This window comes from Nerophis lumbriciformis, linkage group LG35 (assembly GCF_033978685.3).
Source record: "Nerophis lumbriciformis linkage group LG35, RoL_Nlum_v2.1, whole genome shotgun sequence".
In the NCBI taxonomy this organism is placed as follows: Eukaryota; Metazoa; Chordata; class Actinopteri; order Syngnathiformes; family Syngnathidae; genus Nerophis; species Nerophis lumbriciformis.
The window spans coordinates 8,870,765-8,895,303 of record NC_084582.2 but is presented as its reverse complement, the minus strand read 5'-3'; positions in this window follow the sequence as shown (position 1 = coordinate 8,895,303).

Genomic DNA, 24,539 nt, shown 5'->3' with positions numbered 1-24,539 from the left:
CAACTGTATGTGTGTAACGTATTTCTTGTGCTGAGCGATCATAAAACGGCTGCAAAAGACGCACTGGCTGAGGCTCGCAGTAATCCCGCCTCCTGCACCCCCGCCGTAGAATGCACCCCCTGACGGGAGTGTTATATCAACTAAAGCCCACACTTAAACTTTCCACGTGCAAGATTGAATCTATTTTAAAAAGTTATTTCATAAGAAGCCAAAAAGTGCAAAAACAATAATGTTCTTGTTGGAGGAGTTGTGAATGACTGCTGGGCCACAACATTAGGTACACCTGCAGACTGCAGGTGTACCTAATTCACAACTCCTCCAACACGAACATTATTGCTTTTGCACTTTTTGGCTTCTTATTAAATAACTTTTGTAACGTATTTTTATGGGCTTTCCTCTTTGTGATGTTAAGTTCCTGTTATGCGCTGTTATACAGTATATGCCTTGAGCTCTTATTTTGAAGGCGCTAAGAGCGGAAGTGATGACACGTTGGAGTAGAGCGGAGGTTTTTGAAAAAATAAAGTGGTCCTCATGTAAACTGGAGCCTCCGTGTTTGTTATTTTGTAGTTTCATACAGTATAGGCGACATTTATAAACCCTCGGTTACACTTTTTTAAATAGATTCAATTTTGCACGTGGAAAGTTTAAGTGAGGGCTTTAGTTGATATAACACTCCCGTCAGGGGGTGCATTAATCCAGCACAACAGCGGCGCATGGACTTCATTTATAAGTAAAGGTAAGACCATAATAACGTTTTTTTTTATTAAATGTGCTTTTTTGTGTGCTACAGTTTGTATGTGTAAAGTTAAAGTTAAGTTAAAGTACCAATGATTGTCACACACACACTAGGTGTAATGAAATTTGTCCTCTGCATTTGACCCATCCCCTTGATCACCCCCTGGGAGGTGAGGGGAGCAGTGGGGAGCAGTAATTTTCCAATCAAATGGTGAATAAGATACTCTTTAGGGTTCATATGTTTGTAAATCTGACTGTGATGAAGTCAGTGCCTCACCAGCCATGAACCTCACCGCACGTCACTGCAATGCATACTTAATCAACAGCCATACAGGTCACACTGAGGGTTGCAGTATAAACAACTTTAACACTGTTACAAATATGCGCCACACTGTGAACCCATACCAAACAAGAATGACAAACACATTTTGGGAGAACATCCGCACCGTAACACAACATAAACACAACAGAACAAATACACAGAACCCCGACACTAACTCTTCCGGGACGCTACAATATACACCCCCCGCTACACCCTACCCCCCCCCCCCCCCCCCCCTACCTCAACCCCGCCCCCCGCCCCCCCCCAACCCCGCCCACCTCAACCTCCTCATGCTCTCTCAGGGAGAGCATGTCCCAAATTCCAAGCTGCTGTTTTGAGGCATGTTAAAAAAAATAATGCACTTTGTGACTTCAATAATAAATATGGCTGTGCCATGTTTGCATTTTTTTCCATAACTTGAGTTGATTTATTTTGGAAAACCTTGTGCATCACAACAAAATTAGGCATCATAATGTGTTCATTCCACGACTGTATATATCGGTATCGGTTGATATCGGAATCGGTAATTAAGAGTTGGACAATATCGGAATATTGGATACCGGCAAAAAAGCCATTATCGGACATCTCTACTTAGAATGGCCAAAGGTAAAGATGTGTGTGTTCAAGTTGAAAGAAACGGAAACTACAAATAAAATTACCTCAAATATACCTAAAATACAAAGCATAATGATGTAATATGTGCATACAGTTTGCATAAATAGCATGTTAGCATCGATTAGCTCGCAGTCATGCAGTGACCAAATATGCCTGATTAGCACTCCACACAAGTCAATAACATCAACAAAGCTCACCTTTGTGGATTCACGCACAGCATAAAACGTTGGATGGACAAATACAGACAAAGCAGGAGTGGCATAAAACACGTCTTTCTGTGGCAGCATCAAGGAAAGTTGCACATGTAAACAAACAACGGTGCGTTCAAGGACTTCCGAAATTAGGACAAAATTGCGCGCGCCAAATACTCTCACCAGTTTGATTGATTGATTGAAACTTTTATTAGTAGGTTGCACAGTGAAGTACATATTCCGTACAATTGACCACTAAATGGTAACACCCGAATAAGTTTTTCAACTTGTTTAAGTCGGGGTCCCAGTGAAGCATGTTTATTGTAAACAGTGGGATTTCTAAAAAATAGGAAGGTTTGCGTCAGGTTTTTCCTCCTACAGAAACCAAACTAAAACAAACAAAAAAATGTTTTCCTCATCTTTTTCCATTTTCATACATTTTTGAAAAAGTTCCAGGGAGCCACTAGGGCGGCGCTAAAGAGCCGCTTGTGGCTCGAAAGCCGTGTGTTGCCAACCCCGCACTAGGTGATGAGGAATATACACACTAAGCCCTCGTCACCTGCAGAAAGTCTGATATTGTTACGGTTCTGCGTTGATCCTTCTCCGTCTGGACCCTAGGATGCAGAGACAGCAGGCAAAGTGCAAGTAAAAACTCTTTTATTATGGAAAGCACAACCAACTAGTGCAGCAGGGAAGTGCACAAAAAATAACTGGATACAGAAAGCATGGGTAACGCTATTCAATATACTACCTACTCAGTGGCTTTGTGGTTAGAGCAGGCCTGGGCAATTATAGACTTAGACTTAGACTTAGACTTCCTTTTTATTGCCATTCCAATTTAAACTTTACAGCACAGATAAGAACGAAATTTCGTTACATAAGCTCATGGTAGTGCAGGATAAAAAAGCAATAAGGTGCATATATAAATAAATAATATATATAAATAATATATAAATATATATATAAAATAAATAAATATATATAAATAAATAAATAGATTACTGTACATATAAATATATTGCAGTTTTTCACATGTGTCCACGTTTATGGATTTATGTTATATTGTCTTTTTTATTCCAGCGAGTTAATCCATTTTGGGGGGATTTGATGGGATAATTTAAATATGATGTTATTTTGACTCGGGGGAAAGAAATGTGTCTGGGGGCCGGTATATCTATTTTTAGGAACACTAATTCAAAACCTCATAATAATGTCTGATTGAATGCTAAAAACGTTATGACAGACCGCCTTAAAAAACGTAATGGAATTTTAATTTTTTTCTATGAACGATAAAACACTGAATATTGACAAAATATGAATGCCACACCCCCTTTTGATCGAAATATTTTACAAATTAGTGAAACGCAACAAAAATGCAACAAACAGTGAAATATGGACGCGAAGGGTACAAAATAAACCCACCTACAATCTGATATATCTGATATATCACGAAGCTTTAGAACTTTGTTGTGGAAATCTCCTTCCGCGTCTGTGGAAACACTTCCCGCCCACACTGCTTGGTGCCTCGTCTGAGCTGCTGTGACGTAGATTACCATAGTAACTAATTAGATTACCATAGTAACTAATTAGATTACCATAGTAACTGGTATATCATCCATAAGCGCAGATTCCAACCATTGTAATACTTTGTATAGTTCAAGACTTGCGGTCATTAGAAAACAACACTGCACATCATAATGGCAGCTAGTTTCTATCTTAAAGATCTAAAAAAAAATTTGGGAATGTCCGGCGGGCCAGATTGAAAAGCTTAACGGGCCGCGTGTGGCCCCCGGGCCTTAATTTGCCCAGGTCTGGGTTAGAGTGTCCGCCCTGAGATCGGTCGGTTGTGAGTTCAAACCCCGGCCGAGTCATACCAAAGACTATAAAAATGGGACCCATTACCTCCCTGCTTGGCACTCAGCATCAAGGGTTGGAATTGGGAGTTAAATCACCAAAAATTGATTCCCAGGCGTGGCCAACGCTGCTGCCCACTGCTCCCCTCACCTCCCAGGGGGTGAACAAGGGGATGGGTCAAATGCAGAGGACAAATTTCACCACACCTAGTGTGTGTGTGACAATCATTGGTACTTTGACGTTTTAACTTTAAGCAATATGAAGAGGTACAAAGCAAAATGATCCAGAGGACAGGGCTGGCATAAAAAGCATCTTGATTGGCAACCGGGAACTGGAAAACAAAAATGAAAGTGCTGGACAGGAAATGTGAGATCATTTATTTCATTCTATTTCATTTCAATTTATTCACTGCCTAATATTCAATGAGCATTTTCTTTAATATATTATTTCCAGGACGGGATTACTTCGTCTAAGGATTAGATTCTAACAGTAAAATGAGGTTTTCTGCATTACTCAAATCCCTTCACATTTTCCCAACAATCCTTTCAGAGTCAAACTGGAAGAACCATTGCTGAAATGATTGAGCAACAAGGGGATGGCTGAGGTGGGTTTATTATTCTGGGAATGCACAGCAGCAGACCACAAAGGAAGAATGCTCGCATGCAGCCCGCTCCTTTTGGTAACCAGAGCCTGCTGCTGTCTACTCTGACATCCTCCTTTTAACCTCGACTGACCAGCACGCGTCCACTTGATCCTCTAAAACCACCAATAGACGTCTGCTTCTGCAAACAAACACTGGGCGGATGTGGGAGGAGTTGTTTTTTATTATTATTTTATAGAGCCACTGGGCCTCCTGTTAGAGGCAGAGAAAAACAGATGAGTCAAGCATGCAGTCAGCCTGCCTTCCTGTCTGTCTGCACTCCCGTGTGTGTACGTGTGTGTATATATATATATATATATATATATATATATATATATATATATATATATATATATATATATATATATATATACCGTATTTTTCGGACTATAAGTCGCAGTTTTTTCATAGTTTGGCCGGGGGTGCGACTTATACTCCGGAGCGACTTATACTCCAAAAAATACGGTACACATATACATATGTGTGTGTGTATTAGTGTTGTCCCGATACCAATATTTTGGTACCTGTACCAGTACCAAAATGTATTTCGATACTTTTCAGCACTTTTCGATACTTTTCCAAATAAAGGAGACCACAAAAAATGTCATTGTTGACTTTATTTTAACAAACAATCTTACGGTACATTAAACATATGTTATTTATTGCCTTAAATGTGGGGCGGTATAGCTCGGTTGGTAGAGTGGCCGTGCCAGCAACTTGAGGGTTCCAGGTTCGATCCCCGCTTCCGCTATCCTAGTCGCTGCCGTTGTGTCCTTGGGCAAGACACTTTACCCACCTGCTCCCAGTGCCACCCACACTGGTTTAAATGTAACTTAGATATTGGGTTTCACTATGTAAAAGCGCTTTGAGTCACTAGAGAAAAGCGCTATATAAATATAATTCAATTCCAAAAAAAAAATTACGGTACTTTTTAGAGGTGGTATAGTACCGAATATGATTCATTAGTATCACGGTAATATACTTATACCAGTATACCGTACAACCCTAGTGTGTATGTATATATATTCATATGTATGTATATATGTATGTATATATATATATATATATATATATATATATATATATATATATATATATATATATATATATATATATATATATATATATATATATACATATTATATAATAATATATACCATATTTTTCTGAGTATAAGTCGCTCCGGAGTATAAGTCGCACCGGCCGAAAATGCATAATAAAGAAGGAAAAAAACATATATAAGTCGCACTGGAGTATAAGTCGCATTTTTGGGGGAAATTTATTTGATAAAACCCAACACCAAGATTAGACATTTGAAAGGCAATTTAAAATAAATAAAGAATAGTGAACAACAGGCTGAATAAGTGTACGTTATATGAGGCATAAATAACCAACTGAGAACGTGCCTGGTATGTTAACGTAACATATTATGGTAAGAGTCATTCAAATAACTATAACATATAGAACATGCTATACGTTTACCAAACAATCTGTCACTCCTAATCGCTAAATCCCATGAAATCTTATACGTCTAGTCTCTTACGTGAATGAGATAAATAATATTATTTGATATTTTACAGTAATGTGTTAATAATTTCACACATAAGTTGCTCCTGAGTATAAGTCGCAAATATGGTATATATATATATATATATATATATATATATATATATATATATATATATATATATATATATATATATATATATATATAGTGTGTGTGTGTGTGCCTGTTATTCTGGCTCTCCCTCTCGCCCGACTGGTCTTGCCGAGTATGTAATGTGATGCCACCATCAGCCTCCTCTGGGCCTAAATGGAGTTCAGTAAGAATTTAATAGTGTGATACATAACAAGTGTCTGTCCTGCAGGCTGACATCAGCTGCAGGGAATCCGCTGGCGTCCATGTTTAGGACCCTGCTGACAATTGAACTGAATGACTTCTGCCATCAACACTAGTCATCGACATGGTTTGGGGTACACTCTACTAATGCACTTAATCATGCATTTGCTTCACTATATATGTCAATGTGTTATATTTTACATCCTTATATGTGAAACCTCTTTTTGCTGCAAGGTAATAACGCCCTATAATCATGTTATCCGAGATATGAATACCGTATTTTTCGGACTATAAGTTGCAGTTTTTTTCATAGTTTGGCCGGGGGTGCGACTTATACTCAGGAGCGACTTATGTGTGAAATTATTAACACATTACCGTAAAATATCAAATAATATTATTTAGCTCATTCACGTAAGAGACTAGGCGTATATCAGCAATCGTCGCACACACACGTCAACCAATAAAAATTTGGCGGTGGCGGGTCATGGCAGAAGTGCATTGTGAAAAAAATATGCTACCTGCTACTACTTCCGTACCTATGAAAACTGATCATTTCAACATTGGCGGTAACTTATAAAAACTGAGAAGGGCTGAACAAAAATGGCACCGAAAAGGAAATCATATACTGCAGATTACAAGCTGAAAGTAGTGAAATATGCCTGTTGTTCAATATTCTTTATTTATTTTAAATTGCCTTTCAAATGTCTATTCTTGGTGTTGGGTTTTATACAATACATTTCTTCAAAAAGTGCGACTTATATATGTTTTTTTCCCTTCTTTCTTGTGCATTTTCGGCCGATGCGACTTATACTCCGGAGCGACTTGTAATCGAAAAATACGGTATGTTGATTAAATGTAACACCTTTGTCTTTTTACAGTGCAGCTGTACAAACTTCTCCCTATCGGCGTATTACGGATACGGCAACAGGTGTGTAATTTGTTGTGAGTTTATGCACTGTGTTGGTTTTGTTGTTTGAACAAGGTGATGTTCATGCACGGTTCATTTTGTGCACCAGTAAAAAAAACATGGTAACACTTTAGTATGGGGAACATATTCACCATTAATTAGTTGCTTATTACCATGCAAATGAGTAACATATTGGCTCTTAACTAGTCATTATTAAGTACTTATTAATGCCTTATTCGGCATGGCCTTATTATAACCCTAACCCTCTAACCCTAACCCTAACCCATACTTGCCAACCCTCACAAAAACCTATGTGTAGGTCTTACTTAGACCTACATTTCATATATTGACAACCCCCAGCAAAAATCAACAGGAAGTTAGCAATTCCCCCTTCAAAACAAAAGTTTTGTAAAAACCGGTCACCTTTTTTCAAACATTATCTCCTCTGAGCGCGTTTGTCGTGTCGACTTCAAACTAGCACAGGAGAGAGATTGAACCCTTCTGATTAAAAGTTGACCAAAGAGTTTTAACTACTGCTCTGGTTTGGATTTTATGTGCCGTCAAAGTCGGTCCCGTCCATCGCTGCTTGCAGCTTAAATTTATAATTGAATCACTTGTTTATTTTTCAACAAGTTTTTAGTTATTTTTATATCTTTTTTTCCAAATAGTTCAAGAAAGACCACTACAAATGAGCAATATTTTGCACTGTTATACAATTTAATAAATCAGAAACTGATGACATAGTGCTGTATTTTACTTCTTTATTTCTTTTTTTCAACCAAAAATGGTTTGCTCTGATTAGGGGGTACTTGAATTAAAAAAAATGTTCACAGGGGGTACATGACTGAAAAAAGGTTGAGAACCACTGACTTAGAATATGTTCCCCATACTAAAGTGTTACCAAAAACATATAACTTTGTTTTGAATTTGAAAAAAAAAAACGTTTTATTTTTCACTCAAAAAGGGTTCGGTGAATGTGCATATGAAACTGGTGGGGTTCGGTACCTCCAACAAGGTTAAAGGCCTACTGAAACCCACTACTACCGACCACGCAGTCTGATAGTTTATACATCAATGATGAAATCTTAACATTGCAACACATGCCAATACGGCCGGGTTAGCTTACTAAAGTGCAATTTTAAATTTTGCGCGAAATATTCTGCTGAAACGTCTCGGTATGATGACGCCTGCACGTGACGTCACGGATTGTAGAGGACATTTTGGGACAGCATGGTGGCCAGCTATTAAGTCGTCTGTTTTCATCGCAAAATTCCACAGTATTCTGGACATCTGTGTTGGTGAATCGTTTGCAATTTGTTCAATGAACAATGGAGACAGCAAAGAAGAAAGCTGTAGGTGGGAAGCAATGCATTGCGGCAGGTGTTGTGCCGGATAACGCACCCCCGCCGTAGAATGCACCCCCTGACTGTTGTGCCGGATAACACAGCCGGTGTTTCATTGTTTACATTCCCGAAAGATGACAGTCAAGCTTTACCATTGGCCTGTGGAGAACTGGGACAACAGAGACTCTTACCAGGAGGACTTTGAGTTGGATACGCAGACGCGGTACCGTGAGTACGCATGCAGCTGCGGCTTCCAAACATTTGATCGCTTGCCCATACGTGCGTGCCGCTATGTGCATGTCACGTACGTAACTTTGGGGACTTTGGGGAAATATATGTGCTGTATGAACTTTGGGGAGGTGAACGGTACTTTGGGCTGTGGGATTGAGTGTGTTGTGCAGGTGTTTGAGTTGTATTGGCGGGTTATATGGACGGGAGGGGGGAGGTGTTTGTTATGCGGGATTAATTTGTGGCATATTAAATATAAGCCTGGTTGTGTTGTGGCTAATTGTGTTTATTTACTGTTCATTCCGAGCTGAATATCAGATCCCACCCGCCTCTCACAGCATCTTCCCTATCTGAATCACTCCCACTTCCCTCTAGTCCTTCACTCTCACTTTCCTCATCCACGAATCTTTCATCCTCGCTCAAATTAATGGGGAAATCGTCGCTTTCTCGGTCCGAATCGCTCTCGCCGCTGGTGGCCATGATTGTAAACAATGTGCAGATGTGAGGAGCTCCACAACCTGTGACGTCACGCTACTCGTCTGCTACTTCCGGTACAGGCAAGGCTTTTTTATCAGCGACCAAAAGTTGCGAACTTTGTCGTCGATGTTCTCTACTAAATCCTTTCAGCAAAAATATGGCAATATCGCGAAATGATCAAGTATGACACATAGAATGGACCTGCTATCCCCGTTTAAATAAGAAAATCACATTTCAGTAGGCCTTTAAGAACCACTGCTTTAGTATATCCTGACAACGCGTGCAGGAAGAGGAAGTAAAAGGAGACAGGATGAGGAAATGGAGCAGGGGGTAGTGGGGATGTATGCAGGACAGGAATAAAGCCCCAAGCGGATATTGGACAGGAAGTGAAGTGTGAATCAAAGAGAGACAGCATGACCAACCTTTCTTCTCACCTGTCATCACCATGCCTTCTTCGTCTTCATCTTTTTTCCTGACCTCATCCCTCACTTTGCTCCGGCCTCGTCATCCTTCACGCACTCCTCTCCGCTGTCCTCACTTTGCACATACTCCATTACACATGATGTCACGCATGCTTGATCGTGTGACAATAACGGTGGTGATGTTGTCGCCACCTCATCCATCAGTCCTGCATGATCCCGAAGGTTGACGCTTCATTTTGACAACAGCAGCTGTGCAAAGAAAAAAAAAAAAAAAAAACAGACCTTTGATTATGAAGTCATATCTCTCCCGCTTTCTACAAAGGCGTGTTTATTTTATTAGTTCAAAAGAAAACATGTCGGTGGTGAGCTGTAAGAAAATAATGAGGTTTCCAACTGGCGGCGTACGCACTTCCACGTCAGGGTGGGAAGCACCCATTGTTGCTTCGCAGCCGGGCAGGAAGCACCTTTCCACAACAAACACGTCTGATTCACTCCAGTGCAACCGCTTACTACTTAAGTCTTTGCATGAAGATGAAAAAGCCACTTAATAGTCTCATAAATGCTTTTGAACGATTGCAAATGTCTTGGCACACATTTGCTGATGTCTCTATAGCCCCCGAAGTAACATAATAAACAAATGGAACAGCTTTTTACGCCATTTAAGTGTAAAAAGAAGAACCTCTGTTGATAGACAAATGTAAAAACTAAGGTTTCATATGCCGATTCTGATATCGATCATCCATGAGGAAGATTGGCCAATACTAATACCATTAACATACATTGTTCCATTTACAGTTGTGCTCATAAGTTTACATACCCTGGGAGAATTTAGGATTTCTTGGCCATTCTTCAGAGAATGTGAATGATAACACAAAAACCTTTCTTCCACTCATGCTTAATGGTTGTGTGAAGCTATTTATTGGCAAACAACTGTGTTTACTCTTTTTAAATCAAAATGACAAAAGAAAGTACCCAAATGACCCTTATCAAAAGTTTACATACCCCAGTGACTTTGATCTGATAACATGCACAAAAGTTGACACAAACAGGTTTGAATGACTAATCAAGGTTCCAATCCTCACCTGTGATCTGTTTGTTTGTAATTAATGTGTGTGTATAAAAGGTCAGTGAGTTTCTGGGCTTCTGACAGACCATTGCATCTTTCATCCAGTGCTGCACAGATGTTTCTGGATTCTGAGTCATGGGGAAGGCAAAAGAATTGTCAAAGGATCTGCGAGAAAAGGTAATTGAACTCCATAAAACAGGAAAGGGGTATAAAAAGATATCCAAGGAATTGAGAATGCCAATCAGCAGTGTTCAAACGCTGATTAAGAAGTGGAAAATGAGGGATTCGGGTAGACCAGCAAAGATTTCAGCTACAACTGCCAGGAAAATTGTTCGAATTGCAAAGAAAAATCCACAAATAACTTCAGCTGAAATACAGGACTCTCTGAAAAATTGTGGTGTGGCTGTTTCAAGATGCACAATAAGGAGGCACTTGAAGAAAAATGGGCTGCATGGTCGAGTCGCCAGAAGAAAGCCATCACTCCAAATTACTTTGTTCCAGAAGTTTTGAGGCTTGTCTCTGTGCTGTTTGGCGTAATGTAAGCGGGATACTTTGTGACATTTGCGCAGAAATGGCTTTCTTATGGCGACTCGACCATGCAGCCCATTTTTCTTCAAGTGCCCGCTAATTGTGCGAAATTATTCTCTGCATTTGACCCATCACCCTTGATCACCCCCTGGGGGGTGAGGAGAGCGGTGAGCAGCAGCGGTGGCCGCGCCCGGGAATAATTTTTGGTGATTTAACCCCCAATTCCAACCCTTGATGCTGAGTGTCAAGCAGGAAGGTAACGGGTCCCATTTTTATAGTCTTTGGTATGACTCCGCCGGGGTTTGAACTCACGACCTACCGATCTCAGGGCGGACATTTTAACCACAAGGCCACTGAGCAGGACGATGCTCTCTTTCATTGCATACACTTGTTTATTAAAATGTCAATGTTATACAATAAAGCAAAAACTGTTATATGCGACTTTGGTTTATGCCCTTAAAATCCTCCTCTGTCCAGGGAATTATTCCCTGAATTTATAAACAAAACAACAACTAAACTTATTTTGAGAGAATACAAATGTCGATCTAATCAGTCTAGTATCGATCGTGTACTGATGGTACTCTAAATTACGTGTCGTGTACTGACTGTGACAATGCTGACACACCAATATTTGTTAATATATTTATCTCTATAATAATATATATTGTATGGGAATTTATTTTTCATCAGTTTTTATGAGTCCTTTCTTTTGCAGTATATGTGATTAGTATTTATTTTTCTGATCAGCCTGACATAAGTCTTGATAACACATTTTTGTGATTAAAGACTTGGTTTCATATTATTTGACAAGGTTTATCCTGTTAAACTGTAAGTAGGTTAGATATAATTATTTCATACAGTTAAAAGTAACATTACTAATTTAGTGTTAATACTTGAGTGGGCACCACGCCCTTCTGTAGTGGTAAAGTTGGGCCCTGAGGTCGAAAATTTTAAGAACCCCTGCTCTAAAGTATATCCAAGTTTCATTTCTATGTTATTGTCACTATACTGTGATAAAAATGGTTGCTGAAATGGCTAAATAAGAAACATTAATAATTAATGTTACACACTGAGAGAGTGAACGTTGCAGCATTCCGTGTCTTGGGTACCCATCATCCCGGGAATAGCAGTTATGTGAGTATGACGGCACAGCCCTATTTCTGTTTCTTTGCTACTTGACATTGAGGGCACAGGATTATGTTGGCTTCACTACTGCAACTAACCATCTCCTGTCACACATTACCAATCATGGTACCTGTGTGATGGATACCAACAGCTAGGTTGGTTAGCTTCATCAAATGTTTGCAGAATTAAGTGATGGCATGTCTGCTTAAAAGGGAACATTATCACAATTTCAGAATGGTTGAAACCATTAAAAATCAGTTCCCAATGGCTTATTATATTTTTCGAAGTTTTTTTCTAAATTTTACCCATCACGCAATATCCCTAAAAAAAGCTTCAAAGTGCCTGATTTTAACCATCGTTATATACACCCGTCCATTTTCCTGTGACGTCACATAGTGAAGCTAACACAAACAAACATGGCGGAAAGAACAGCAAGCTATAGCGACATTAGCTCGGATTCAGACTCGGATTTCAGCGGCTTAAGCGATTCAACAGATTACGAATGTATTGAAACGGATGGTTGTAGTGTGGAGGCAGGTAGCGAAAACGAAATTGAAGAAGAAACTGAAGCTATTGAGCCATATCGGTTTGAACCGTATGCAAGTGAAACCGCCGAAAACGACACGACAGCCAGCGACACGGAAGAAAGCGAGGACGAATTCGACGATCGCCTTCTAACCAACGATTGGTATGTGTTTGTTTGGCATTAAAGGAAACTAACAACTATGAACTAGGTTTACAGCATATGAAATACATTTGGCAACAACATGCACTTTGAGAGTGCAGACAGCCCAATTTCTCTTTTCCTGAAAGCTGATCTGTCCAGTTTAAGGGACGGTGTGAGCCAAGACATCCAGGGGGTTTAGCTCGCTTGTCTGCAGGGACAAACTGCCGCCATTGCTTGCCGTGCTACCGAGGTCCTTTGTCCCTCAATTGCTCACACACTCCGGCAGATTCAATGGGGTCTGGCGGCAGATTTCTTTGACTTTATCGTTGGAAATGCATCTGCTTTGAGTGTCGCAGGATATCCACACATTCTTGCCATCTCTGTCGTAGCATAGCTTTCGTCGGTAAAGTGTGCGGAACAAACGTCCAATTTCTTGCCACTTTCGCATCTTTGGGCCACTGGTGCAACTTGAATCCGTCCCTGTTTGTGTTGTTACACCCTCCGACAACACACCGACGAGGCATGATGTCTCCAAGGTACGGAAAACAGTCGAAAAAACGTTGTTTGAGAAAATGGCGGATTGCTTCCCGATGTGACGACACAACGTGACGTCATCGCTCCGAGAGCGAATATTAGAAAGGCGTTTAATTCGCCAAAATTCACCCATTTAGAGTTCGGAAATCGGTTAAAAAAATATATGGTCTTTTTTCTACAACATCAAGGTATATATTGACGCTTACATAGGTCTGGTGATAATGTTCCCCTTTAACAGCCTGGTGATTCTGGGTTGAAGGTGAAAATAAACTTCTCAATTTTCATGAAAATTGTGTAGTTTTTCCTCAGGTTTCTCCAAAATGTTGACATGGAAAACCAATGTGTGATTTTTGCGTAATCCTGCTAACTAATTGTTGTATATTTGATGGTTGTGCCACTCTCCCAGGACAGAGTGACGCTGGGATGAGTGATGAGACAAGAAGACGCCAACGAGGAATTGTCGAACAAAAAGCTTTATTTGTTTCAGCGAGCCTCAGACTGGAGCTGCAGCTCCAGGAGAAAGAGTATGGGCCGGATCTCTCTACTGCTGTCTTCTTGGACAACTGTCCTTAAATAACTTTTACACGAAGACAGTTACTCTTTGTTGTTCTAACCATTGGGCCGGTCAGTCTGGACAAAGCCCAGTTTGTTGCTTGGCCAGTTAATCTATCGGTTTGAGTCGGGTGACCTTCGAACCCTATCCTCTACTCCTACTTGTGAGGGCTTCTTACCAGATGTTGTTATTGTGTTTACACTTCCTTCTAAAATCCAACTGCCGCGATCCCTTAAGTTCCTCAATGTCCTGGGAGCAAGAGCCCCCACTCTCTGGACGAGCTTGTGATGGACATGTGCACTTTTGACCTTAGTAGAATAATCCTCTAAAGGATTCTGTGACCAAATACAAACACCTGGTTCATGGTATAATTCACCACAACCGCAAACCATCCAACTGGATAATTGCAAGCAAAGTAAAACCACCCGTCTTCTCACATTTGTGCTACGTGGACTTACTGTTATAGTGGTGAGAAAATAATTTAACCCCTGGAACACTGCTGTTAGAATAATTGTTTGTAAGTTATCACAAAAAACTTTGTGTTGAAATGAGTTCCAGGCAAAAGGACAGGGGCTGTCTTTGAGGCCTACCAAGAGTACGGCTCGTAAAACTCCACTGTGTAAGGGGGAGAGCCACATGAAGGATTTTTTTGTTTTCTCTCATGTGTGGTAATCAACAGAAGGATGTTGTTCTGGCCCAAGGACTTCAAAGCGGAGAGATGACAGCATCTGCCCAATTTCCAGACGAACTCTTTTTGAACTATTTTATGGAACTCTTTTTGAAGTATTTTACGAACTCTTTTTGAACTATTTTATGGTACTCTTTTTGAACTGACCTTTTCTGTGAATTGTTTACGACTATTTCTGTGAACTTTTTTGCGACCTTTGTCCTTTGGAAACAGCGGTGGCCAGGTGGTCGGGGAGGGTCCAAAATAAAAGAAGGATGCATGCAATCTTTTGGCAGAGCGTGCTGGAGATTGTAGAAGGATACAATGTCCGGGCGACTCTCCTCAATATATTGAGTCCAAATTGAATTCTGTCTCTGTTTAATTCTTTGCCTCTTGTCTTGTTTAATAGATGTCATCAGTGTTTGAACCTGACACTGCACACAGGTGAAAATGTGTGTTTGATATTCTTTCTCATTACTTGTTTTAGTTCAAAACATGCATACAATTGAATTAGAGAAACATTTTAAAAAGTATAAAATTTGTTTAACCTTAACAAAATAGTGTGTAGAAAAATATAATTCTGGTATGGGTGCCTCAAAATAATATTCTACTTAGGACTGTCCTGACTTAGTTTTCTGCATGTGCTATTATTTATTCGGCAAATAAACAACATGGTGGCGCTGTTACTAAACCTCATAGTTTGACCCCATATGTCGGATTGACTTGAAATTTCTCACACACCTCAATGCGCTACAAGACACTTAAAAGGGTCACATTATGTTTTTTTACATTTAAAACACCTGCAGGCCATGCTGTAGTTTTTCCATAGTCTTCCATATGGAGTCTACTGACATATACAAGTTAGAACTATACGCTACTTTGCCTTAGAAATGGCAACAGCGGAGGATGCATGTGCATGTACGAGCCAGTCTGCCCCACAACAAGAGGATAGAGAAAAAGAAGGAACTTATTGACTACAGCGTTGGACTAAAGATCTAAGGGTAAATTTCTACCATATATGGAGATATCTGCTATCCGATATCCAACTGGAAATACATTTTACACAAATTGAGCTTATTATTTGTAGTGCTGTCAAAAAATACACCTTTTTACATTTTTAGACAAATCTAGTTTGAATTTTGATTACCGTATTTTTCGGACTATAAATCGCAGTTTTTTTCATAGTTTGGCCGGGGGTGCGACTTATACTCAGGAGCGACTTATGTGTGAAATTATTAACACATTACCATAAAATATCAAATAATATTATTTAGCTCATTCACGTAAGAGACTAGACGTATAAGATTTCATGGGATTTAGCGATTAGGAGTGACAGATTGTTTGGTAAACGTATAGCATGTTCTATATGTTATAGTTATTTGAATGACTCTTACCATAATATGTTACGTTAACATACCAGGCACGTTCTCAGTTGGTTATTTATGCGTCATATAACGTACACTTATTCAGCCTGTTGTTCACTATTCTTTATTTATTTGAAATTGCCTTTCAAATGTCTATTCTTGGTTTTGGGTTTTATCAAATAAATTTCCCCCAAAAATGCGACTTATACTCCCAGTGCGACTTATATATGTTTTTTCCCTTCTTTATTATGCATTTTCTGCCGGTGCGATTTATACTCCGGATCGACTTATACTCCGAAAAATACAGTAATCACGATTAATTACGGGTTATTAATGGCTTGCATAATTTAAATTAATTTATAAAAAAAGATCCCAATATTATTATTATTGTCAGAATGTCATACTGGAATTTTTTTAAGTTTTACTTGAATGCACGTTTGAATGCAATGTTGTATTTTGGGGTGAAATTTGTCAGCAGCGTGTACAGTCAAAATGATTAATCTGCGTATATACATGGATAATGTGGTATTTTCTTGCGATTAATCACATGGGTTAACTTTTTATTTTTGACAGCCCCAGTCATTTGTACTATCAACATTTTAAGAATTGCAATGCTGTGATAAAACTGCAAAAATCATTCATTCATTTTCGACCACATATGCTGTTCACCTTCATGGGAAAGCCGGAGCTGGAGTCCATACATTATTTTATTACATTTTTTTTATTAAATTCAATTTTTTTTTATTAAATTGCATTTTTTTATTATATTTTTTATTATGGATGTCCAATAATGGCTTTTTGTCGATATCCAATATTCCTATATTGTCCAACTCTTTAATTACAGATACAGATATCAACCGATACCGATATCAAACGATACCGATATATACAGTCATGGAATTAACACATTATTATGCCTAATTTGGACAACCAGGTATGGTGAAGATAAGGTACTTTTTTTTTTTTTTTAATTAATCAAATAAAATAAGATAAATCAATTTAAAAAAAAATTGTGGATAAAAAAGAAAGTATACAATATAAAAACAGTTACATAGAAACTAGTAGTTAATGAAAATGGGTAAAATTAACTGTTAAAGGTTAGTACTATTAGTGGACCATGTGTGCTTACGGACTGTATCCCTTGCAGACTGTATTGATATATATTGATATATAATGTAGGAACCAGAATATTAATAACAGAAAGAAAGAACCCTTTTGTGTGAATGGGGGAGGGAGGTTTTTTGGGTTGGTGCACTAATTGTAAGTGTATCTTGTGTTTTTTATGTTGATTTAATAAAAAAATAAATAAATTTTTTTTTTTTTTAAACGATACCGATAATAAAAAAAAACAATACCGATTATTTCCGATATTACATTTTGAAGCATTTATCGGCCGATAACATCTCTATTTTTTATTACTTTATTTTCCTATGATGCTGTACTGAATCTTTGACTTATTTTGTACAATTTTCCATTTTTTTCTATTATTTGTGCACTTTCATTTTTGAAGTTGTTCTTGATTTATTATATCAATTGATTGACCACAGCCGTGACTATTTAAGTGCATCATTTCCTGTTAAAATATTGACCTTGTCGAAACCGGTCTGTGGTTTGGTAGCGCCTGTGCAGTTTATATTCAAATTATAAGAAGGACACAAGTGTTGCTGGCCTTGCTTTTTCTTTATATCCTAAACAATATTAAAACCTACTAAGTGGCCTAGTGGTTAGAGTGTCCGCCCCGAGATCGGTACGTTGTGAGTTCAAACCCCGGCCGAGTCATACCAAAGACTATAAAAATGGGACCCATTACCTCCCTGCTTGGCACTCAGCATCAAGGGTTGGAATTGGGGGTTAAATCACCAAAAATGATTCCCGGGCGCGGCACCGCTGCTGCCCACTGCTCCCCTCACCTCCCAGGGGGTGAACAAGGGGATGGGTCAAATGCAGAGGACAAATTTCACCACACCCAGTGTGTGTGTGACAATCATTGGTACTTTAACTTTAACACAAGAGTTCATTAGAGGTAATCATTTGGTGCTGGCTGAGTTCTCCCATCATGTTATGCATGTCACAAAATTGTACGACCTCAAGGGTGTTTTCCAAAAAAAGTGTCCACATATGGTACCCAGAACTAGAAGTAGGAAAACAAAACCCAAAAGCATATTTCCTTAAAAAATGAAGTGCAGTGTTGATAGAAATAAAAGTATGTTACACACAAACCACTTCCGTGTAGGAGGTGACTTCAAGGGGTGATTCAGTTTTGGCTACGCCTCATGTTGCCTTTGAGCCCAGCTGGCTGTCCTCGGCCTTCATTAAAGCCGCGTGTGGCATACGTGACAGCATTGTAGCATCCTGCGACCGTGTGGTTTTTTTTCTCTGAACCGCTATGGCATTCGGGAGCGGCAGAAGGCTCAGATGTGTGAGCTGGTGCGGTGTCTTTGAGCGGGACATCTGTTGGGCTGGCTGTATGAGTAACGGCGTGCTGCTGTAACCTGCTGTGCATCTGCTGCCCGCTGCAAACACAAGCTGTAAAGTGTTCACTCATCGATCCGTCATGATGATGATGGAGGCTACTCACAGCGATGTCAGATACATTACATCACACGCACCTCCAATACTCGTCTGCACAGCAGAAACTCAACGTCTTACGCAACGATAGAGGTACAATAATCGGTCTCCGTTGTACTTTATAGGTACAGGTACCCAAGGTGTACATAGCTCGTACACTGTCACCAACTCACCAAGCCCTGGTTCAACAAGTTATTATTACACTAAAAAGTACCGTCGATGTCGATATGCATGGTCGACGGCTTTAAAAAGGTATTTTCTATTAAAACAAATGTTCTATATGCTGTAAATGTCGCGTCAGGTCATGTTTTGTTGTTTAGTTATATTACTAATGCTCCTTGCAGTCCTTTGTTTACGTTCTCGTCGCAAAGAGCGCTTGAGCTCACACCCCCACTTCTGCATGTTAATTAGTGTCTCCACCTGCTGCCATCACTAATCACACACCCGTTTTATACCCGGCTCACCATTCACTCGGCCAGAGGTGGGTAGTAACGCGCTACATTTACTCCGTTACATCTATTTCAGTAACTTTTGGCATAAATTGTACTTCTAAGAGTAGTTTTAATGCAACATACTTTTACTTTTACTTGAGTATATTTATAGAGAAGAAACGCTACTTTTACTCCGCTCCATTTATCTACATTCAGCTCGCTACTCGCTACTGATTTTTATCGATCTGTTAATGCACGCTTTGTTTGTTTTGGTTTGTCAGACAGACCTTCAAAGTAGGATCTATCGCATGCCTGCGTTTCACCAATCAAATACAGTCACTGTATGGTGACGTTTGACTCCGTTTCACCAATCAAACAGAGCCAGGCGGTCACATGATTAACAAGCTTAAACTTACATGAACTCAACGTCAAATTTGAGGAAACACATCGCGGTAAGTAACATTAGTAGATATTTTGGCTGTCACCGTAGGCTGATGTTAGCTTCCCTGCTATGAATCACTGTCAAATGTACATCGTGTGGGGACATTTATTAACGCACTGCAGCCTCATAGAGAGACAGACAAAGACACACACACACACGCGTGCATAGAAACACCAATCAGAAGTGCACAGTGTGTTCCCAGATGCAGCCCACACCTATCAGTTCATGGTTTGCGTAAAGGCTAACTTGTTATTTTCCTTTGTAATCTCTGCCTACTGAGCCTATGGTGCTGTTAAGTTATTGTGGCTCAATTTGCCTTAATTTTTTTTATGTTGATGTATTATTATTTAATATATATTATTGTTTTAGTTGCTTAAGAGATATTCCTGCCTCTGAATTTGCTCATTGCTATTTTTATGTTTTTGTGCATTATTTGTTGCCATCATCATTAAACGAACAGGTTACTCATCAGTTACTCAGTACTTGAGTAGTTTTTTCACAACATACTTTTTACTTTTACTCAAGTAAATATTTGGGTGACTACTCCTTACTTTTACTTGAGTAATACATCTCTAAAGTAAAAGTACTCTTACTTGAGTACAATTTCTGGCTACTCTATCCATATTCATGCTTGCTACATGCTCCGCATGTCTCACTTAGTTAAAGACAGTTAAAGTTCTTGATTTGCTAAACTCGCACAGCTTCTCCTGTGTTTTTTGTGTGCTTCAGAGCGGCACATCTTTGTTTTTCTCTTTGTTGTATATGTAATACAATACTTGCTTACCTGCAATCTGCTTCTGCCGTTTTTTGTTCTGTGCATATTCTTCGAAACATATTTTTGTCATCAATGTTCCTCTTCTTGTAGTTTCCTTGATCTGTATCTGTAGTGGTATCGGTCGATCTCACACATGGATGATCGGAATCAGCAGCGTTAAACCTTGGTTAGAACATCCCGAATAATTATATTTATTTATAATCTATTGATTACTGCTTGCAAAGATGCGAAACTTCTTTCATTGGGCATTGTCACACAGTGTTGCCACTGGTTTTTTTTAAAGACTAATCCTATTACTGATTACTCCCTTTAGTGGTCATCCAGTTAAATTACTGATAACTTTATTTATTTCAAGTTACTTTATCAGTTCTATTTTGTCGCCTACACAGAGTGTTCAAGTTATCTTAATATTGTTACAGTATCTTTGGCTGACAAAAAGTCTAAATAATGGCTGTATTTCCAGTCAGAAAAAGCCCATCCCTCTTCTGCATCCATTGTTTTTTATGTTTGTAATGCTCGTTGCTTAGTATGTATTACATCAGGGGCGCCGAGGGGAATTTTGAACTGGGGGGAACCAAACTGTCAGCAAATGATTTGTTTCATACTCCATGTCTTGTTTAAAATATGTTTTAAGGCATTTTTATGATAACCAGTGTAAACAACAACATATGTACTGTACATAAATACATATACTATATACTTCACATCTACGCAATATTATGCACTGTATTTAATGTTTACCCTAAAAACTATGAAAAATAACATTTATTTCATGTGCTGTTATCTGTGTCCGTAGAAATATTTACGTTTCAGCTTACTACAATTCTAACTGTAGAAAACTTGTTGCAATAAGTTGTAGATGTTTTTGTTTTATGTTTCAGCTGTGCATATGCTAAAATTAAATGTTATAACAACATAAGTAAAATGTGCATCTTTTGTAGTACATGCTGTCCATCACATGCACATACACACACACACACACACACACATACACACACAGAAACTATAGTTGCAGTAGTAGTAGCATTAAAAAAACAACTACCGTATTTTTCGGACTATAAGTCGCAGTTTTTTTCATAGTTTGGCCGGGGGTGCGACTTATACTCAGGAGCGACTTATGTGTGAAATTATTAACACATTACCGTAAAATATCAAGTAATATTATTTAGCTCATTCACGTAAGAGACTAGACGTATAAGATTTCATGGGATTTAGCGATTAGGAGTGACAGATTGTTTGGTAAACGTATAGCATGTTCTATATGTTATAGTTATTTGAATGACTCTTACCATAATATGTTACGTTAACATACCAGGCACGTTCTCAGTTGGTTATTTATGCCTCATATAACGTACACTTATTCAGCCTGTTGTTCACTATTCTTTATTTATTTTAAAATGCCTTTCAAATGTCAATTCTTGGTGTTGGGTTTTATCAAATAAATTTCCCCCAAAAATGCGACTTATACTCCAGTGCGACTTATATATGTTTTTTTCCTTCTTTATAATGCATTTTCGGCCGGTGCGACTTATACTCCGGAGCGACTTATACTCCGAAAAATACGGTAAATAAATCAGAGGTTACTCACCAATTACTCTGTAGTTTTTCACTGAACACTTGGATGACTATTTTTACTTTTATTTGACTCATATTACTCTAAATATATATAATATATTATATATGTTTATATATAATATATATAGTTGAGGTTACTGTGGTTTATCCGTTATACAGTGCTCAATACTCAATAGAGCGGAATATATGTTAGGTCAGGAAAAAACACACAGGCTATTTCATCCCTACAAGCCTGTTTCGCAGGTCTCCTTGCTCTTCAGGGGGTTTTAGAGCAGGGAAACCTGCAAAACAGGCTTGTACGTTAAAAATCTCTGTATCCTTGAGTTTCTTTGACTCACAGGTACTTATTGAAAACTTTTTTGAGTCTTGAAGGGAGAACTTGCTGCCCAGGCACCTTTTTTGATGAGTGAGTTGAGTGAATCAAGTACCCGATTAAGTGACTCACTCATAAAAAACTCAAGTCAGTAAAAGAAATCAAGTTTCCCATCACTACTGTCTTCTTACAGAACATTAAAATGTGCACAAAGTGTTTTCCAGTTCAGTGGGGGGAAAAAAGCTTCAAAATAAAATGTCACACTCCCTTTCGAAAAAAAAATGTTTGGGAATGTCCGGCGGGCCAGATTGAAAAGCTTAACTGGCCGCATGTGGCCCCCAGGCCTTAAAGGCCTACTGAAACCCACTACTACCGACCGCGCAGTCTAAAAGTTTATATATTAATGATGAAATCTTAACATTGCAACACATGCCAATACGGCCGGGTTAGTTTACTAAAGTGCAATTTTAAATTTTGCGCAAAATATTCTGCTGAAAACGTCTCGATATGATGACGTCAGCGCATGACGTCACGGATTGTAGAGGACATTTTGGGACAGCATGGTGGCCAGCTATTAAGTCGTCTGTTTTCATCGCAAAATTCCACAGTATTCTGGACATCTGTGCTGGTGAATCTTTTGCAATTTGTTCAATGAACAATGGAGACAGCAAAGAAGAAAGCTGTAGGTGGGAAGCGGTGTATTGCGGCCGACTGCGGCAACACAAACACAGCCGGTGTTTCATTGTTTACATTCCCGGAAGATGACAGTCAAGTTTTACCATTGGCCTGTGGAGAACTGGGACAACAGAGACTCTTACCAGGAGGACTTTGAGTTGGATGTGCAGACGCGGTACCGTGAGTACGCTTCCAAACATTTGATCGCTTGCCCATACGTGCGTACCGCTATGTGCATGTCACGTAGGTAACTTTGGGGAAATATATGTGCTGTATGAACTTTGGGGAGGTGAACAGTACTTTGGGCTGTGGGAATGAGTGTGTTGTGCAGGTGTTTGAGTTGTATTGGCGGGTTATATGGACGGGAGGGGGGAGGTGTTTGTTATGCGGGATTAATTTGTGGCATATTAAATATAAGCCTGGTTGTGTTGTGGCTAATAGAGTATATATATGTCTTGTGTTTATTTACTGTTTTAGTCATTCCCAGCTGAATATCAGGTCCCACCCGCCTCTCACAGCATCTTCCCTATCTGAATCGCTCCCACTGCCCTCTAGTCCTTCACTCTCACTTTCCTCATTCACGAATCTTTCATCCTCGCCCAAATTAATGGGGAAATCGTCGCTTTCTCGGTCCGAATCGCTCTCGCTGCTGGTGGCCATGATTGTAAACAATGTGCGGATGTGAGGAGCTCCACAACCTGTGACGTCACGCTACTCGTCTGCTACTTCCGGTACAGGCAAGGCTTTTTTATCAGCGACCAAAAGTTGCGAACTTTATCGTCGATGTTCTCGACTAAATCCTTTCAGCAAAAATATGGCAATATCGCGAAATGATCAAGTATGACACATAGAATGGACCTGCTATCCCCGTTTAAATAAGAAAATCGCATTTCAGTAGGCCTTTAATTTGCCCAGGTCTGCCCTACACACTTTATTGCGGCCAACGTGGCTCTGCAACTCTTCTTCTGTCTTGGGCTGGCGCTGACTCGCAGGCAAACACCCCTGCCCCCAATAGACCAACTCCTGAATTACACCTTCGAAGCGCACATAATATTCCTGTTGCTCTTATACAGTATGTAAAAATATGCACAAATGCAGGAAAAAAATCATTCGTTATCAACTATTTTCTTGTTGTCTCTGATGAAAGTCACAAGTAAATGTGCAAGGAACTGTTGGCTTTGATTTCCAGTTCGGCTGTGCCGACAACAGCTTATGTCAACAATCGCTTATGTCGATGTCAGTCTGCCAGTCTGAAGGGCGTGGAGGTAAGGTGATAAGCCTTAACACAACTGAAAGTACAATAGTCTTTTTCAGAGGGTTCAGAACACAGGAAGAGGAAGAGGAAATTTAAATATTATGTTTACTATAATTACAGCTTAAGGCTGAGCCGATGTTTTCATTCAGTGACATTTTGAAATGTCACAATAACTTGGGCCCAGACTCCAGAAGCCAAACAGGGGAGTTCTAAATGTACACTTGACCTCACTTAACTGATGAGTGAAACACAATGTGATCATTCTTGGTCTTTTTTTTTTTTTTTGCCTTTTTTGGGCCACTTTGAGAATTGTATTTTGAAATGTAAAAATAAAAATTAAAACATAAATTTACACATTTTTTTCAGACACCTGCCCAGCTGGGATTCAAACCAAGCAGGTGTTTGTGAAAGTCAGGACATATTACCA